General features: G+C 45.2%; 1 protein-coding gene across 1 annotated transcript in view; it reads right to left on the reverse strand.

The window, feature by feature from the left end:
- Positions 1 to 3,929, reverse strand: part of BAHD1 (bromo adjacent homology domain containing 1) — a 71,953-nt gene extending 68,024 nt beyond the window's left edge. Inside the window, exon 1 of the mRNA XM_050954809.1 lies at positions 3,850 to 3,929. The gene's annotated coding sequence lies outside the window, so the exon portion shown is untranslated. The remainder of the gene's footprint in view (positions 1 to 3,849) is intronic.
- Positions 3,930 to 18,480: the final 14,551 nt, after the last annotated feature.

An 18,480-nucleotide genomic window follows, 5' to 3' on the forward strand; every position in this document is an offset into this window, starting at 1 on the left:
AATTATTCATCACCGTCTCAGTAAAATAACCATGTACTGTACAAGCACATGAATAGCTGCTCACAATTCACACTGCACAATGACAATTACTGCTAAGACATAATACTAAATGAATCCACTAGTTTCAACCAATGATGAAAATGAATAAAGGTAGCATAAAGATATCAGAGAGGAGACACAGTGACAAAAGTTAAAATTTATTTAAAAAGAAGTTATTGTAAGCCACTTTAAATGCAGTGATGCACAATCTCAGAGGCTTTGAAAGTAACCAAATTCCAACTAGAAATCCAGTATTATCAGCCCACAATGCTGCTATATCAAATGCATATCAACATTAACGCCAGAAATCTGAAGAGGGCTAAGTCATATTTTTTTCCTCAAGATTTGAGCCCCATATTCAAATGTGTCAAATTTCAACATCAAATACAGATTCAACCAAGCCAAATGCTAAAGTAAGTGTGAGACTATTTTAGTCACTGGTTATAATTGTCAATTTCTCAAATGACGAAATCCATCATGGCACAAAAGTATTTTACTAATGCAATGGCACTGTATTGTCCAGTATAACTGTTTTAGTTGATAGCAAACTGGATCATCCAGATAAGATCCTACACATGAAGTTCCACGGTAAATTATTCTTCCCTCAACAGTAGAGCTGGGTCTTTAAGTTAGATTGTACATCTATAAGCAAGGCTGTACTTCAGTGAGGTCAACCTAAATTCTGCATCAAGGACCTCGGATTCTGCAGCGCTCATCATACAGCAACCTCGAAACACAGGCTGCTTCAGCTCCATTTGAAAAGAGAGTGATTACTGAATTAAATATGAAAATGAATACAAACAATTAATGCAACATTCCAGATATTTAATCTAAGTTAAAAATTAAAATTAGTTTAACATAATTTTGTACTGAAGTTGCAAAACTGCATCACAGAAGTTGTAAAGGAATCTGAAGTTTTTGGCAGCTCAGCAGAGGACAGTTGGGGTATTTGGCACTTGAGAAAGAGTAGAGAATGATTTCAGATTGTGGGATAGGCACATTATTAGCTGGATATTTTTGCTAAAATGACCTGCAGTGAACTAGTTAATGATGGCATCTTAGTTATAATTAGATTTCAAAGGAAATGCATAGTGCCCAGTGCATCATATTTGGAAGGTTTACTTTACAACCATAATGGCTAGAAACTTACTTTTTAAACGAAAGCTCAGATTCTGGAGCAGTTTTGCACACAGAATCACAGAATGCAGTGAGCTCTGTTTAGAAGTAGTCTGGAATTATCATATTCTAATTCCATGACAGATTGATGGATAGGTCAATTAACTGTAGTATCAACTGCCCAGAAATGTTTTCTTAAAAGTTCATCTGCTCCTGATGATTATAACTTGAGATGTGGAATAAGTATCAGCAGTAGCTGTACTCTTAAGAAAAATCTGTTTGCAAACTACTCTCTCTTTAGAGAAATGTACCATACAGGCAAAATAAGTTCTAAATTTAATATTTTCAAAGTTGTCTCATAAAATATCACTTGATCTTTTTAAAGAGATCGGGTTGCCATGATGCACCGTAGAAGGAATAGGAATAACCTGAGATTTTAGCATCTCCATTTATCCAGCTCACTGGTTCTCAAACCGTAGTCCAGAGAGCACTTGCTAGTCTACAGAGATCTGGCCAGTCACATGGTGCTGGCTCCTGTGTCTTGCAGAAGCAGCTGGAAAAAAGGAGCCAGTGAAGCTGCCTCTATTAGAAGCCACTGCTACACAAAAGAAACAAGCTTCTCTCAGCAATGAGAGCCACCAACAGGAGAGACAATATTCAGGACGATGGGAACCATGAAAATGGGTAGCATGTATAGGGGAACAGGAGGAATGTTTAAAGTGAAGAGCAAAGGAGATGGTGGATTTAATCCACATATACCCCAAACAGAACAAAAGCCTTATTACACTAAAGTCAGTTAAATGCAATAAATACTCTAATAATATTACTGTATGTAAACTATTGCCTTAGTTGCCAGACAATTAATTCAAAACAAAGGAATGGTCCAGTCAGTCTATTAACACATGATCTACACCATCAGAAAGTTTGAGAACTTATCTACTTAATGAACATTTATTCTTAGTGTAGTTATTCTAATTTCTGGCATATTCAGAAAATCAATTTGCTCACAATAAGCCACACAAGCTAAATACCGACCATTATATACACACACACACCTTTCAAACTTCCATTCAACTATAAAACTGATTCAGTGCCTTAGATCTTACTTTAAAGATACTTGAAAATAAACAAACACCAAAAGCCCTTATACTTGCATAAGAAATTATATAGTGAGCACATACAATCTGCTCTCCATCTATTTAGGTGTTCCATCTAATGTACTCACAAATCCAAACTCAGCATATGGCCCTGGAATCATGTTAAGATAACCATAATCTTTCTTTGGAGGGGGAGACAAATGACACCTTGTTTTCATTCTCGGTAGGCAGTATACTACTTTAACAAATTCCTTCTCCATTTTTCTTAACATGGTGTTGCTTCAAAACACATGCACTACAGGATATACAAACTTAAGTTTATGCTTTCCCCCCTTGCAAACACACACCCCTTGAATTAATATCAAGTAATTCTGTTTCTTGCTCTTTCCAGAGAAAACCCATCAAGATTCATTTTCAAACATTTTTCCCTTTAAGACTGTAATGCTTAGTCACTTCTACAGTTTTTTTCCCCCGTTTTAAATTGCCTGTCAAGTTGCCCAACATCTAGGAATCAACCATTCTGTTTGTCTTTGTCCTTAGAGCCATTTTAATAATGACATGTCTCAGATATTTCCCTCCCCCCCAAAAAATAAAAAAGTTTCTGTATAGATTTTGTAACCTTCTCTGAACGAGCAAATTGTAAAATATTCCTATGACTTTAGAGAGACAGAGGAAAAGAAAAAAAAATAGCTAGCCAAGGAGCACAAACCCCATTTATGTGCTTCCCCCTGAGCCCATCACATGCCTTCTCCACATCATTTAGAGTTTCCAAGTTAATTGTTTTATTACATAACTTTAAACCTAAAGCTAATCCCAGAGCAAAACAGCCTGGTCACAGACATGATCTGGCACTGATGATACCAGGCACTCACAACCAGAGCTCAACCCACCTGCCACAAAGGCCATTTCCTCTACTCTCTGGGGAAAGGGAAGCCGCTCAGACAGCAGGGTGATGGGCGGGGTAAAATGGAAACAACCTAATGTGTCCTTCAGCTCGCCCAAGTGCCAGCCTGGAGCAGGATGCCCTTTGCGGTCAGATTGCCCCCCATCTCCCAGCCTAAGGGTTACAGACCCGCCCGCCCCCGCTTCGCGAGCTCAGGAGAGAGCGAGTGTCCGAGGGGGCAGCTCCTTACAGGGGCTGAGCTCTGGGAGGCCGACGCAGCCGGATCCCCCACCCCGAGCACACGCGGAGATCGCAGGGCAGGGGGTGGGGAGAAAAAGCTCCGCCACCCCAACCCCACATTGTCACCTCACGCCGCCGAGCACGAGCCGCCCGCCCACATCGGGCAGAGGACCCCTCCACCCCCGGGGCTCGGATACCCGCCGGAGTAAACCAGCCCCCGCCTCCCCCAGCCGGATCCGGGCGGAAAGTTCCTCGTCTTCCCGACCAGACCCGGCGCCCTGGACAGTGGCGTCCCGCAGGAACCGCCTCGGCGGCGGCGGGAGGTGCATCCCCTCCCCTCGGCGGCACCTGTTCCCATCACCCCGCTCCGCAATGGAAGTTACCCGGGGAGACGGAGCCAGCCAAGCGCCACTGCCTCCGTCGTGCGGGATCCCGGGGCGGGCGGAGCCCCGAGCACCATCGCGTGGGACTCACCGCCGCGCTCTCCCGCGCTGCTCCGTGGCCGGCCCGGCCCGTCGGGGCCCAGGGCAGCCGGAGGCCCCGGCCGGGATGGAATCCAGCAGCTGGACCCCCCCCTCCCCGGGGCGCCCGAGTCCCGGGCTCCACGCTGCTGCGTCAGCGCCTCCGCCGCCGCCTCCCCCTCCTCCGGAGCCTCCTGGCTGCGGGATGGGGATGGGGGCGGCCCCCCGGGGCGTCGCGATCAGGCTCCTCCCTCCCGCCGCGGCCGCCCAGCGCACACAGGCCGGGAGCAGGCGGCCACTACGGCTGGGACAAGAGGCTCCTCCGCCGCTGCCGCTCGGCTCTAACTCCCGAAAGCAGCAAGCCCCTCCGTCCTCCTTCCTGCTTCCTCGTCCGCAGCCAATCAGCGCCCTCCCAACCAGGCCGCTTCTCCACAGCCGCCAATCACACGGGCTCCTGCCAGCCAATCCCGGCTCCCGCCACCCCCCCGAGCCGGGCCAAGCGCCCCCCCACCACAACCGGGTCCCAGCGCAGGAGGCTCCCAGCAGCCACGGCATGGCCACCACCGCCCCAGGGCGGGGGAGGGGCCAGCTCCACACGAGCCTCAGCATCCCCCGCGGAGCATCGCTGGACGAGCCCCTCACCCAGCCCGACTGCCTGCGACTCCTCTAGAATCCCTTCCTCATCCCACACCCCCCGGTAGCCCCCTGCACTCCATCCCTTCCTGTATTCCCCCAGAGCCTCGTCCCCTGCCCCTCAGCATCCCCCTACCACACCCCCGTTCCCATCCCAACCTGCTTACAAGAGCCCTACATCGTGTCCCACCCCTGCTCAAGCTCTGCTGCACCCTCTCTTCCCAATCCAAACCATCTCCCCCATCGCTTGCCCCTCCCCATCCCACAGAGATCCTTAACTAGACCCTCATGCCTGACCCACTGAAAACCATTCCTAGCCTAGTCACTGCACCAGCCTGCCACCCACCCTCCTCCCTTGTGACTCTACACCTCGGTCTCCATCCCCTCACTGAGCTTCCAGAGCCAGTCTCCCACCGTCCAGCACTTCCCTTGCATTGAACGAGCTCTCTGCTGCACCCTCATTTCTTTCCCCTCCCAGAGTATGTATAACCAGGTCACTGACATTCCATGGAGCCTTCCGTTGTGTCTACTCCCCCTACACGACTGCCATATTCAGGTCACTGAGTCAACTTGTCAGTCAACCTCCAATACTTCCTCTCCAGCCAGACAAGCCCTCTGTGCACTCTGCTTGGCAGTTTGTGATCTGGGATATGGTCTACATGTTAAACTAATCCTACCTTCCCCACCTGGATATTACGGAAGCGAGCTGAATTTAAAATTTATTAGCAATTGCTGTATTAACCTATAATCAGGCAGACTAGAAATAGAGGAGATGATCATGTCAATACTTATACCTTAAATCAGATTCCCAAAAGGTGGTCTGGTCACATGCTGGCTTCTCTTTTCCACCTGTTAAATAGAATTAAAAAAAAGTAAAGATACATGAAACACTTTCCTGTTTAAGGAACAGTAGTTGCCACAAAGATGTTGTGTGATTGTGAATGACAGTCCGCAAGACAGTCTTTGTATTAAGTGTGTCCCATACTACGAAAAAATGGGAACCCTTGGGTTAAAGCAATACCTGTTAACCACACATTTATCTAGTTATTCTATTAAACTAGCCCTCTCCAAATGATTACTGCAAATCATAAACAGGCATACTATTAAATGCAAGAATTACTGTTGATGCTGAGAATTCAAGCATTCACATATGAAGGAAACAGCCAACATTAAGATTCCTACCACTGTAATAACTTTGTATACCCTGTAAAATATATTATAGGTTACACAGTAATATGATAAGGTTTGCAATTCAGAAGGTAAACTACAATATAAAGTAGTATATTTGAATAATGTGACTGAGTTAACACTGTGGTAAAACCTTAACTTTTGAAGTTTCCTAAGGTGAGTTCTTGATTTTGTGACTTTAGCATCACATCAATGCTCATTTTTGTAGTTGATTTTCTCAAGTGCTGAAAAAACCACCACCACCTTACAGCGCACTTTTACCTGACACCTTAAAGTGAGGTGGCTATAACTAATGGATTCTTTAATAAAGATATCCTTAATTGACGGCCTGCCCTATGCTTTGGTATCTTTACAGATGCATCCTCCCCAAATCACCAACTATTCAAATGTGTAAGTTAATCAAAGGCAAAGATGGAAAAAATATACTTTCCTTTAACTGAAAGTTGGAACAATTTTGTTTAAATTTTCTCCAAATAAACATTCATTTTTTAGCTGAGACCAATCTGAAAAATTTTGAAGCAGAAAGAGAAAAGAAAAGTTAGTTCAGGAAAGTTATAACCAATTGGAAAAAGCAGCAATAGTATAGAAATCAGAACTCAGCTTTACCTATAAGTGATCACTACTAGCAACCCATGTAAAGATAAATAGCAGTAGAACACCTTTACCAGTATTTACATTGCAGTGTCTTCAATATAATCATGGTTCTTCAATGCTTTCCCCATTTACATTGTTTCCCCTTTCCATTCAAGGTGTGAGATCAGATTACTTTTCTCCTGGTACGCAGCATGGCAGAAGAAATGAAGACTACGCTGCTGCCTCTACAGATATTTGTAAACTGGGTCATGCAAGCATGAACATCTGATGGCAGGGATGGGCTCCTGGGTACTGTGGAGAAATATGAAAAATAAGAAGCGTTATAGAAAACCAACCCCTGCTGCCCTATCACCATCTGTAGGAAACCATTTTCTAGCTCCCCAATTACCAGTATTTAACACACTCATAGCACAAACAAAGGCAAACTCCCTCTTTGAGAGATTAGATGGCACGTGATTGTGACTTCTCACAGAAATGGAAGCACAAAGAAAAAAATTCCCCCTTATTGGTTCATTGGCACAAAACTGTTTACAAAAGAAGTTTGTAAGCCAGTATCAGCAACTTTCCTGTTCCTTTAGGGGGAGGCCAATTTTACTCATTAGCCAGGAGGGATCAATTGCCACAGAGACCTCCCACTCCTGTATTCCATACCTTCTCCCATTGAAGGGGCACATTAATAGCAACAGAGGGGAAGGGGATCACCCCATATGTGTATCGTGACATATGGGGCAGTTTCTTCTGCTCTTGCAGCCATTGAGACAATCATTACAGTAAACACATCAGTTAAGAGTCTGTGTCTTACATATTTTAGTGGAAGTGCTACTGTCACTAAGGGCTTGCTTTTGTAATCATCTACTGCCATTCCATAATAGGAGGATCCTACCACACAAACCCTTTTCTGCTTTTAAGGAGAAAAATCTATTTTTTAAAAAAAAAAAAAACATACTTTATCACCAGACTCGGCACTCCCCCAACGACAGGGCACCAGGGACAAAGTGTTCTCTAGGACCATCTCTGGAGGCCAGCCATGGGACTGGCCATTGCAAGCAGAATGCTTCTTCAAAGCAGTGGTACTTAGCTACACTATCCAGCCTAGATAGGCTGCAAGAAGGAAATGATGCCCCTAAACAGATATCAGCCTGAAGTAGTGACTGGAGCCAGTACCAGGGCATTACCATTGATAGTCAAGTTTCTACTGATTCATCATCTACGTGTCTTTTCCCATTCCTGGCCACTAAGCAGAGAGGGTGGTATTTCCAAACAAGGCGACAGCTGTCTCCTGAGGAGCTGCAGTGAGAGCCACGTAATATGTGATTTACAAATTGGAAGTTATAAAAAGCAATATCCATTTTCTCAAAGATAAAAAGGTGTGTTACTTTCACTGAGATTAGGGCAGGAGATACATGCTCCCTGATTTCCACCAACTCACCCCTGTGCTAGCCACATATTGAAACTTATCCATCAGTTTTAACATGTTTGCCGTTTATTTCACTCCCACTACAGTTCAGGAGGACTTTGGGAAGCAAGCACATGCCACACAGGATAGCCCAATCACAATGTAAGAGTATGTCTAAATAGTAGGTGCACACCAATGAACAGACAGTGTCAACTAAGCCTTAAAAAACTAGGTTAAAACAACATTTTCAGGTCTGGTTGGAATTCAGCAAAACCCAAGGAAAGTTAAGAGGCTGAAATATTCTTTTTCCATTGGGCCTGGATACTGTAACCTACAATGGCTGATCATGCATACCGTGTTTTGAAATCCTTGCTGTGCCTGAGTGAATTGGGCTAAGAGGTAAAAGGGCGCATTTCAACCAATTGGAGATACTGATCCACTTTCTAAACTACACCCCACTACTCCTCCCCCAACTCATTATTTCCTTAGGCAGTTTGTGTAGATGTAAAATTTATTTTAAGACACCTCTGCAGTCTTCTGTTCAATCATCTACCTGACACTTCAATGAGATAGTGCAACTCCTCAACAACCAGGATTTGTAAGCTACCGATAAAGACTCCACATGATGGTAAGTAATTGTCTGAGTCTACCACACAGTTTACAGCAATGATTTCACATATGCAAGGGACGAGAGTAGGGTTCATTGATGGTATATTTTTCCAGGCTAGCCATCCCCAGAGCAAGTGGTCAGCCACTACTAGATATTACTATGGTGAACATTGACACAGGCACTTGAACCTAGCACACTGGCAAGTTACCATGAAAACTAACCAACATGCTTTTGGACTGAGCTATGATAACTGATTATATGAGGCCTGATTGAAGTTTCATTTGAAACCTGACCTCTCCAGCAAAGACATGTACACTACCTGTGACAATGGTACAGAAGCTAGACATGAGGCTGCCGGAAAAATTTGCTACCATCTTTGATAAAGAACAACCCTCTCCTCCCTCCCTCCTTCTCAAGATTTATCAGCTATACTGCTGAGAGCCACAGGGGATTTACAGTAACAATTGGCCTTCATCCAATTACATAACCACCTTTGTAAGATCCTTGTGTTTTGAGATGCTCAGAAGACAGGCTCTGTAGAAGTGCACAGCGCTAACACTAAATTTTCTCCTCCTTTAAGGTAGCATTAAAATAGAAAACAGTCAATTCACAGAAGTATATGGAGATGATAGTGCAGTCTATCTTATGACTACTTAAAGTATATGCAGACTATGTACTCTGAAGACCGTAATGGTTGTAAAGGAATACAGAGTCTCATGTAGACCCGTAAACTTACTAAAGAGTTGATTTCTAACGTGACAGCATGCAACAGCTCCTCAGTCGGATCAGACTTTTCAGAATCACGACTGCTCTCGGACCTGCTTCCCTTATGCTTTAGCAACTTTATTGCAGTTTGGCATTTAAAGAAAGATAGGGGGGAAAGGAGGGAAAACATTCCAATTATACCTTTATTTCACCTCTTCCCTCAAGAGTTCTGTAGCACAGCAACATATCCTCGGGACATGCAGTTACCCTCCCCAAACCCATCAATACTGGTGAGCATCAGCTAAAGGGAGTCACCCAGGGGTAAAAGGTATTCCCTGTCCCCTGGGGCTGAGTGCTGCCTACACAGTGCTCCCAACCTGAAGAGTGAGAGAGTCAACCTCTGAGAGTCAGCAGTATATTTTACCACTGGACTACCAAGCTGTCCTATACATTTTTAAAACAGGCTCTCTCTCTATCCAGTGAGCAGCAGCAATAGGTTAACTAAGGTACTAGCCAAATGCAGAGCACAGAATCTAACAGAGTTATCTCACCTTACTCTCCAGAAGTGTTTTAAGGACTCTGCAGTCATACCACTGTGGACTATGATTTCAACTAAGGAGGATCACATCTGGTCAATACTTGGATTGGAAACTGACAGATTTGGAGATGCTCTGAAATAATTTATGATTATGAATACTGTATGTTGACTTCATTAGTGGGATGTATATTGTATGAATATATTGGTTTCATTTAATAGGGGGCTGTAAGGAAAAAACAAGCAGAAAGGAAAAAGAATGACTCAAGATGAGCATTTCTGGAGAAATGGCCTAAGCAGGGCTGGCTTTAGGCCAATTCACCCAATTCCCCTGAATCGGGCCCCGCCCTAAGAGGGCCCTACACCCAAGCCCCAGTACAGTGTACTGGCAAAAGCCAGTGCGCTGTACTGGAGTGGCCCAGCTTCCCCAGGGGGTGATTTAAAAGGCCTGGGGCTCCCAGCAGGGGTTGGAGCCCCAGGCCCTTTAAATTGCCACCAGAGCACCACTGCCGGAGCCCTGGGGTAGGGCTGTGGGGCTCTGGGGGCTATTTAAAAAGTCTGGGGCTCCCGTTGCTTCTACTGCCCCGGCCCTTTAAATAGCCACCAGAGCCCCACCGCTTCCCCAGGGTTCCCATGGCTACGTAAAGGGCTGGGGCGGTAGAAGAAGGGGAGCCCCGGGACCTTTAAATACCCCCAGAGCCCTGGGGTAACAGGGGGCTCCGGGGGCTATTTAAAGGGCTGGGGCTCCAGCTGCCTCGGTCCTTTAAACAGCTGCCGAAGCCACACTACTTCCCCAGGGCTCCCTCAGCTATTTAAAAGGCTGGTGCAGTAGAAGCAGAGGAGCCCCGGGCTCTTAAATAGACCCCAGAGCCCTAGGGTAGCGGGGGGCACTCCAGCTGCCTCTGCTGCCCTGGTCCTTTAAATAGCCCCTGAGCCCCGGGCTGCTGCTGCTACCCTGGTGGGGGAGGGAGGAGGAGGGGGCACTCACCATACAGGATGGGCTGTACCCTCTGTACCTGCACCTGCAGCCAACCCCTGCTGCACCCGCTGCCCACAGCCAGCCCGTCTCCAGCCAGCCCCGCACCCCCTGCCTTGCCTCCAGCCCTGCACCAGCTCCTGCTGCACCGCCAGCCCTGCCCACATCAGCCCTGTCTCCAGCCAACCCCTGCCGCACCCCCCTGCCTGAAGCCAGCCAGTCCCGCACTGCTTTGTCTCCAGCCCTGCCAACCCATGCCGCATCCTGTGGCCCTGCCTGAAGCCAGCTAGCCCACCCCACACCCCCTGTCTCCAGCCTGACCCACACCCCTTGCCCAGCCTGCAGTCAGACCCTACCTCCAGCCCCCTTCCCCCCCCCACCTCCAGCCAGCCCCATGTCCACTGGTGCCCTGCAGTTCCCAGGGAAGTAACCCTGCACACCTGCTTCAATGAAGTGGGCAGGGAGCAGCTGGGACCCACACACGTGCACCCTGGTACACCCTCAGGGTGTGGTGGAGCTCATTTCTAGTTCAGGCCCATCTTTTTAAAAGAGAACTTTAGGTAGGGTTAACATACATCTGTATTTTCCTGGACATGTCAGGCTTTTTGGTTCTTAAATCGCCATCCGGGAGGAAAATACGGACGTATGGTAACCCTATTAGTACAAAAAATACATACTGTGGCAGAACTTTTTATAGGGAACCGGTTGCTAAGAAATGAAAGGCTTTTTTTTTTTTTTTACATTTTTTTTTCCAGTCATCCCTGCTGGGGCCCCGCTGAAAATGTTCGAATTGGGCCCCGCACTTCCTAAAGCCAGCCCTGTGCTCGAGGGTTAAGAGACAGTGCCATATAGGGAAAGGGGTGCACACACCTTGAGATCAAAAGGACCACAGCAGTTTAGAAAGACTCTCTTGAGAGGAGATGAGGGAGATGTTTGGAGGAATTAGGATGAGATACAGGCACCCAATAGGGGGAATGAACAAATTAGCCCTACCTACCTTACCACGAGGCGAGGACAAACCTTCACGTAAAATAGACAAGCACAAAGATGGTTTTAAAATCCCTTTTCTCTAAAGCTTTGTTTCTACTGTTAAAACACAATGATTTGGTTTTAGGAAAGCTGTTTGGCCACTATATTCACCACTGGCCACAGAACTCCTGACAGGAAGAACCACAGGTGCCAGAACTCAGTTCAATCTGCTGGGTAAGCATGATTCATACATAGTGCTGTAGCCCAGGGCCCAGTCAAAGTGTGCGAATTGTAGAATGTCATCCCAGGAGAGGTAATGGCATGAGGTGTGTCAACTGTGAGGGTGCTCTCAGAGACCAGAAAGGGGACAGAGGTGCAGCTAACCCTGTAACCATGACAGAAACTTCCAAGGAAACAGGTGATAGCAGGAATTGGTGCTTATGATTCAGTAGATGGCACTCTTCCCTTTGAGTCAGTAATGAACCAATACCCCAACATGATGTTAGGGGTCACTGTGCTGCTGGACGTTCCCTCTTTCAAATGAGACAGAAAACCGAGTTCCTGACTACTTTTGGTCAGTGAAGATCAAGACACAAAAGAATGGGTGTGAACAAGGGTGCCTTGATAAAAGCTTAACTCGGGTAATTAAACTGCAATTTCTTAAATTCCCCCTTCAGTTTCAACTGGAGAAGTTATTCAGTTCCTAATACATATAACCCTTCTTCCCACCACCACATATCACACAACCACCTTTGTTGATTCACAATAGCGTGCGCATACACACACTAGCTGCCATGCATTCTACCTCAGGTGTGGCTGCCTTTCAACAATGAATGAGATATCTGGATTTAGAATACATGAAGCATGGTGGGATCCCTCTCTCACTAACAGTGTCCTGCTGCTATCATTTTAAGACACCTTCTTGGGCAATAGTTTCTGCGGGCTAGAGGGGCATATGTAAATTAATCTCACTTCCCACACAGTGACGTAGTACATTTAGAAATTTGGGAGGCCAAGGGACACAAATGAAAAAGTTAGATTTCTTAACAGTTGCTTTATTAATCTATATCTAGGCATATCTGGAATTAAATTAGCTAAATTATCTCTATCCCTTAATAACCGATCAGTAATTGTTAATCAGAAGTTTTTCCAGTTACACTATTAAATCAAACTACCTCTACAAGAAATAAGCACATCGTTAGACACTTGTTTCTCACTCAAACAGCAATACATGCACTTTCCAGCATTTAGAGTGCAAATTTTTCAGTCAAACTATTGACTAAGAGAAACTTGTCAATGTACATGCTATTCCATTTACAATTAAGTGTCACCTCCTCATTCAAGGTGCAGGACAGGTAACTTACCTCTTTCAAGGATGCAGGATATCAGAACATCTGGAGACCAGGCCAAGACAGTAATATTACACACACACACACACACCCCTCTGTATCCGATGGAGAAGTACAAGAACTGGAATTGACAGAGAAAGCAGACTTAGACCCTGCATCACCAGACTTGTCTCTGGCACGCTTCAGATAGCCACTTTCTCCTTTGGGACATTGACTATTTAAACTTCTTTTCTTGTCCCTTCCACAGCCATCAATTACACTCTCAAAGAAAGGGAGGTGGAGAGGAAATAGTGCAATCATTGGTTACAATACAAGATAGCTGGCTATCTACTAGTCCCTAACTAACATCACAGGAACCCCATGAGTGTGGTTTTTCTCATTAACGATGAAGAATGAGCTGCCAATGCCCAACTGTCACAGAAATTCTGATTCCTGTAAAGGGAACAACATCCAAAACATTCTGCTTGTTGTCTGAATAGCAGCAGAGGGGAATAAATATCCCTTTGTTTGTTGACTCACCATTTGAAATGTGCTGGTATAGGCAGTAGCAGTGTTTACTAACCTGCTGTCACATTCACCTCCATAGCCAGTGAAGGCCTGGTTGTAGCTTCCTGTGGCCTCCCAGTAGCAGGGTGGCTCCAAGGAAGTTACAAAATGACAGGAATTGACAGAAGCTGAAGGCTTGATTCTCCACAGCTGTGCAGCTTATGCAGTCATTTATGCCTGTACAAAAGGGACAGATACCAATGAGAAAGAATGGAGACTGGGATGGGGCAGGAAAGAAAGGCAGTGGGAAAAAAAGACAACACTGATTAAAGGAAAGAAAATGATATGACAAAGAAAGAAAGAGAGGGAGAAAGAGAAGGGAGTTATGTTTCTTTTTTCCCCAATTACCCAAACAATTGTTCAGTTAACAGCTTTAACTGGATAAAAAGAAACAGACAATGGGAATATAACTAATGGATCAACTAAGTGTGGCCAGAGAGTCCTTCAAACTAACACTACAGCAGAGAAGAAGACACAAGCTGCCTGTGTGCCACCCTCTAATTTCCCTCTATTTAAGGGACTCCCAGTCCCTGCAATCCCACATCCCTCCCTCATGCCAGGGGCTTGGTGCATCTGCCACGCCCTCTCCCCCCATATGATTTAACCTTTTTCTCTATTCCCCTTATGGCAGGGGCTCCATATGTGCCCCCCAGCTCCCTATTTTGTTATCTCATCTCCACTCCCACCTCTCCAGGACCCTGTTTCTTCCCCACCCTGATTTTCCCTCCCTGTCTCCACTCCAGGTCTCTGCTTCTACACCCATCTATTCAGTCTTCCATCCCAAGTCCCTGCTTTCCTTATCACCACCCCCACTCCCCTCCCCCCATTCTCTTGTAGGTCTCCGCTTTGTCCCTCACACCCACTCTCCTGCCCACTTCCTTCCCCTCCCCCACCAGCTCCCAGTTCTCTCCCAGCCTCTGCTTTCCCATCACCATTGGCCCACACCCTGTCCAGGTCCCTGCTCCCCCACCCCCCACCAACAGCCCATCTGTCTGGTCCCTGCTACTTCCCCCTACCATGGCTATTTCCTCCTCCCCCTCTGGGTCCCCATTCCCTCCACAAACACTCTTCCTCCTATTCCCCCGTCTCTGCTTCACACCCTCTATGTAAGGCGGTCTTATTTTTGATAGAGTCCAGACAACAATGTGCTCCCCAGCAAATTAAGCTGCCACCTCTAATATGTGTAGGCATCAGAATCCTCTGCCTGCAGCACCAGGCTGTCTTGCTGCATCGGTTTCCTGTGAATCAGTGTTCACATTTGCACCAAACTCACTAGGTTTGTGCCCACTGCTGCCCAGAACATTCCCTGAAATTTTGGAATTGATCTGATAAGGCATTACAAAGTTACCACATTACAGATAACTGGCTTCACTTGGCCAAAACTGTGGTTCCATATGCAGCAGTTGCTTCTGTGGCCTCAAAGCAGATAACATCCCTCTTTTTGTGCTATTAGCCTCAGGACTAGTCGACCACTGCAAACTGACTTCTTAGGCTGGCCTATAGCAATCAAGTACATCACCCTGACCACACAGTCTGAGAGAGGCAGGAAGAAGTGTCTCTTCCTCCAAGAGCAGGAGATCCCATCTGAACCTGACCAGGACCACTAATGGGGAATTCCCCTTACACTTGCTGCTTGCAATTAATTAGGATCTATATGAAGTAGGACAACAAACTTAAAACTGTTGATAGCAATACACTAGAAGCAGCTGCTTAGAGTACTCTTGAGAACCCCTACTCTAACTCTTTCCTAGATCAACTTTACTGGGTTCCAGGGAAAGCCTTATCCAGCCTTCCTTGGCTGGAAGTCATAACATGGTGCTTTTGGAGAACAGGTAGGATCCTGACAAGATTTCTTCCTGACACCAAGCAGTTGCTGGGAATCACAAAAAAACTTGAATTAAGTAGATCTAGGGTGACCAGATAGCAAGTGTAAATCATCGGGACAGGGAGTGTGGGGTAATAGGTGCCTATATAAGAAAAAGCCCCCAAAATCAGCACTACCTATACAATCAGGATATCTGGTCACCCTAAGTCAATCCCTTCTGATAACAATATTTGAAATTATATCATTACCACACTTACATTTCAATGCATCAATTTGCTGTACTAAACGGATTCTTCTTATTTTACAGCTTCAATAATCCCCCTCAGAAGTCACAGATTTCCATTGCAATCTATTGATGTGTTAGACATTCATAAAATCCAACATCCTCATTTAACCTGGATTTCTGCATAGACTTGCAGTTTTTAAAAATCAACCTGTTTGCTCTAAGCAAGAATAATCTGGCAGCACATTACTCATCTCTCCATAAGGTTGGGGGTGCAAACAACACTGTATGTTGGAGAGAACCAGATCCTTCCACAAACATCATAAAAAACAAACTAAAAACTCCATGTACAGGTTAGTGCAGGGAGAGTGGAACTGAAAGGGGGCAGCACTCAGTAGAATTAGGACCCATACAATAAAATATAAAAACTACATTCCCAAGAAGCTTCAGTTTGAAACCTATAGAAAAACACAGTAACATATTCCCACCTGTGTGGAGGGATATAGAGTCCTATTCCTTACATCTCAGTCTGTAAGTAACTATCAACCACTTAGCAGATCAATTTTATACACTGATAGGTGTTTAAATGTACTGCACACAGATTAATTTAACAGAAGACTTTCAATTTCATTTACTGAAAATAACAACCAACCCCACTCCCTCACCCCAGCCAAATACAAATAAATTACTAGCTTTCCCAGCCTAGACTGAGGTGCTTTTAAATTAGAACTCCCCATACCCTTTGAGGGAATATCACAGTTGTACACATGCTGCAGGCACCTTTATTTTCTATCAGAAACTCCTCTACACTTCCTGGGACTAAAATGAAAAACAGCCACTCAGTCAGACTTTTGTACCTGGTTCAATTTACCCAGACCCCTCCCTTGTAAAGTTCTCCCTCCCCACCCCTTGTAGGGATATCTTTAAATGACCAGACTCTAAACCAGTGAGTATACAAATATCCAAATCAGCTGAGTCAGCCCTACCCCACCTGATGCAGAGCAGCCTCAGCATAAAAGGTGCTCACACTGCACCGGCTACTGCTTAAAGAGACAGTTTTCATTCCTTTTTCACAGAGGAATAGTGAGTAAATACTGCAGGCCAAATTAATTTGTGATAGAACTCTACTCACTTACTTGGAATTACATTACACTGAGGATAAATTTGGACATTAGTGTTTAGCTACACGATATATCACCTTTAGTTACAGATGCTTTTTCTTTTAAGACCTCTACTTAAACATCAACTTTTCTGTATTCTTTTCATAGCAATTTTTCCTCCTTTCCCATGAAATGTAATATAGTCTCTGCCCTGATGAGGGCATATTAGAAACAGGCTCAGTGTGGGAGATCTGTCAGCCAGCATGAAGGTGGCATATAAATCTGAGATATTTTATTTACCTGGAAAAATGGCAAATAAATAGCACCATGTGTGATTACTGGATAATTGGAACTCCAGACTTTACATAAAATAAGATTTTTAGTATAGTTATTGTGCTTTTAACCCAAAGGTCTCAAAGCACTTCACAAAGATGTATGTAAACTTCATTAGTCACATTTTACAGGAGGGGAAACTAAGGCACAGAGATGTGAAATGTCACAGTGGGTAAACAGCACAGCTGAGAATAAAGACATGGATTCAGAAAACATGCTTAAGTAAATACTTAAAAGTGTAACACATACCTAAGAACTATCTTGAATTGCAATGGACTTAAACTTTGAACTGGTTCATGCTATCATTAGTGAAAATTCATATGCACTATCAGATGTTTAACCATCCCCAGATAACAATTATTTTATAAAGTGTGACTCACAAAAAACTGTAGCAAGGCTGTAGTAATATGAACATGAAACACATGTCCCAAGCAGACAACATAGTACATAAAACAAACAGCAGTTACATGATCTGCAAAATGAAATCTGAAATGATAGATTTGTAGTGGCCTTGGAATGCTGATGCAGTTGTTCCCAGGGTGAGGGCTCTATGGTATAAAGCCACAACCAGTAAAAGCCAGACCCCTGTCATTTGTTGATGAGTGCCAGTGGATACAATTGGCTCAGATAAGTCAGTGGGTTCAAAGACACAAAGGGTATGTCTGCAGTGCAATATAAGCCAAGGGTTTGAACGCAGGCCCAGGCCTAACTCCCCTTCCATCTACACACATATTGCATTAATCCAGGGGTCTGACTCAGGGTCCCAAGCCCCCATGGGATGGAGGGTCCAAGCCTGAGTCAAGATGGGGCCCAGGGTTCAAGCCCTACTGCTTTGCAATGTAGACACAGTCCCACTGGACTCATGCTCTGGGTGTCCACCAAAAGTATTCCACCATCCCTTGGGCTGACTTTCATTGACCTCTCTGGACGGTCAAGTTTGGTGGACAGTCAGGTTTTCCCACACTACCCCACAAACAAATGGCTATAGTGGCCACATTTCAGGAGAACTCTAGAAAGTCTGAGATGGTTGTTTGGACTGAGGTTGATGAGCTGAGCCCCAGGTTCAGGAGCAGGTTAGAAAATTCTTAACACAGGGTTGACAATCAGTGTAGACGCTCAAGCTCTAGGTTCTCTAACCAAGATCTGCTGACTCAAGTTCTACTAACCCTAGGCTTATACTGCAGTGCACATGTATCCTCTGAAATTAAGTAAAAGGTGCATGGGTGCAAGGGCTCAGTGCAACACATGTATGCAGAGGGAAAGCAGATGCAACACCAAGAAACCCACATCTCTTTCCTGTCTTCATTTGCCAAGTACACTGGGACTCAGTCTGGCATGTGTACATTTCAATTACATTTACAACTATTTCCAGGTCCCTTTATGCTGTCAGAGTGGAAGGATGGTCCAGTGGGTAGGTGCTAGCCTCAGACTCAGAAGACCTGGGATTCAATTCTCCACCAGAGACTTCCTTTATGAGCTTGGGTAAGTCCCTCTGACTCATATCCACAAAGCTATTTCGGTTTCCAGCTTCCACTGAAATCATTGGAACCCTGAAATCAATGGAAGTTGGGGTCCAAACTACCTTTGCGGGTTTGGGCCTCTGTGCCCTATCTGTAAAACGGGGATAATTGCACTTTGCTGTCTCTCTGCTGTGTTGTGAGG

The sequence above is a fragment of the Gopherus flavomarginatus genome, chromosome 5 (assembly GCF_025201925.1).
Source record: "Gopherus flavomarginatus isolate rGopFla2 chromosome 5, rGopFla2.mat.asm, whole genome shotgun sequence".
Classification (NCBI taxonomy): domain Eukaryota; kingdom Metazoa; phylum Chordata; order Testudines; family Testudinidae; genus Gopherus; species Gopherus flavomarginatus.